Genomic DNA, 2,338 nt, shown 5'->3' with positions numbered 1-2,338 from the left:
GTACTGTTACAGAGCTCATGTTGGTTGATAGTTTTAAGTGTCCTCACAGACGTTTGGTCTAAGTCTTCTCCTGAGAGTTATTGAGAGTGAGGTACTAAGCTCTTCAAGTGTTATTGTTTATTTTCTCACACTTTCCTTGTTTTGGGGTTCTATTATTGGTTATACATGCTGTTATTATTGTATCTTCCTTATATATTAATGGGTTTATCATTATGAAATTTTTCCTTTGCCCTTAGCAATATTTCTTGCTTTATAGTATATTTTCTTTGATATTAGTATAGCCATCTCTATTCCCTTATGTTTACCATTTGTCTGGGATGGCTTGCTTTCTTAACTTTCAACCTATCTGTGTGGTAGAACCTGAGTTTCTGCATGCCTCTTGTAGTTCACTTGTGTTTTCAGAATGCAGTCAATGTCTGCCTTTTGGGTGGAATGTTTAATTCATTTACTTTTAATATATTGATAAATATTGATATGATTTTACATCTGTCATTCTAGTATTTGTGTTCTATTTCCTGTTTTGTACCTATTTTGTGAGAATTAAATGTTTTTAATGGGATACTTTAATTTGTCTGTTAACTAAAAATGTTTCTTTGTTGTTTTGTTAGTTATTGCTGTAAGAATTACAATATGCATTTTCACTTATAACAAAGTTTCAAATTAATAGTAACTTAATTCTAATGAAACACACAAATTTTTAGTATGTATCCTCTTTTCCCTCCTGTAGACTCTTATTACCATATATATTATAGCTATACATATTTAAAAGTAAATATACATCTACATATTTAGTACTTAAGTACTCTTCATTTCTTGCTGTGGATCCAAGTTAATTTCTGATGTCAATCTTTTTTATCCAGAAAGATTTTTGTTTTCACTATTTCTTACAAAGCCGGTGTGCTAACACCGAATTCCCTGTTTTCTATTGGCAATGTCTTATTTATTTTGAAATATAATTTTGTTCCATTGGTTGAGCGTTGCTTTCTCAACGCGTGGAGCGTGGCATTTTACCGCCTTCGGGCCTGTGGTGCGTCTCTTGAGACGTTGGTGGTTCATCTCTCTTTTGTGGAAAGAAATCTCTTCCCTTTTTCTTTCTTTCTCTCTTTTCTTCAGATTAGAAAATATCTGTCTTTACACTTCTGATTCTTTATTTTGCCACCAGAAATATACTATTGAGCACCTCTGCTGAATTTTTTATTTCAAGTATTATAATTTTTCTACTCATGAGTTTCCATTTGGTTCTCTTAACATTTTTATTGAGTTTATTTGTTGAGACATTGTTGTCATACTTTTCTGTAATTATTTCAACTTTTTAAAAAATCCTTTCTTTGAATACGCATGTGAAATCTTTGCAGCGTTCAACATTTGGCTAGACCGACATCAGAGATGGGTTTTTATTCGATGCCTTTTTTCTGTGAATACAGTCGCACTTTCTTGTTTGATTTATTTATTTATTTATTTATTTATTTATTTATTTATTGTTGTTGTTGAATACTGATCGTTTTGAGTAATACATTTTAGCGATGGAAGGTTGTGATTCATTGAGTGGAAGCTATGATTGCATGTTTTGTTTTGTGTTTAGTAGCTCAGCTACCCTAAAGTTATGAAGTCTGTCTCCTTCAGAGTGTACAGCTGTTGATTCTCAGCTTCTTTCTCATTTAAAAACATGTATTTTTAAAAGCTTGGTTGCCTCTGGTTCTCTCCAGCATCTGCACAGGTTGAGGGTGAGCCACAGATTCGCTAGAAGCTATACTGAGATACTTGGAATTAGTGCGGCTCCCTGTCTTTGTGCTCATACCTAGTGGATATATCTGCATGCAGGGCCAGGAAATTAATATAGATTTCAGGCTGTCTTCAAGTCTTCCTTTGGGCTGTCCTCTATGTTCTCTGTCCATGTGTTCAGACTATGCTGGCTGTGCAGGTGAGAATGGGATTGGCTGACACTCATCTGTCCTGTGTACTGCCCTGCTCTGGTCATCCCTGATTCTAGAAAGCTTTCAAGCCTCTGTTAACAATCTTAACGTCAGGAACACCAGACAGAGCCATGATTCCCATCTGACTAGCTTGTGACTTGCCCCCAAACATCGCTGTAATCTTGGTGAAGCTGCTGTCTCTCTGTTAAACTGTGACTCTTGTCTCCACTTCAGTAGCTGCACTTCATGTCAAGCAAGCGTCCTTGCTGGTGGCATTGAAGCTGCTGGTTTTCACAGCCTGCTTTACCTTGGTTGAGATTCTACACTGGAGATGGGAGCATGAGCTAATATGAGTAGCCCCAGGCCTTATGTTGATTTTACCCAAAGTCCAGTAAATTCCATGAGTAAATGCTGCCTGGTTTATT

This window comes from Octodon degus, unplaced genomic scaffold (genome assembly GCF_000260255.1).
Source record: "Octodon degus isolate 3935 unplaced genomic scaffold, OctDeg1.0 scaffold00023, whole genome shotgun sequence".
NCBI classification, from domain to species: Eukaryota; Metazoa; Chordata; class Mammalia; order Rodentia; family Octodontidae; genus Octodon; species Octodon degus.
The sequence above is the reverse complement of the archived record's forward strand: the minus strand, read 5'-3'. Positions refer to the sequence as shown.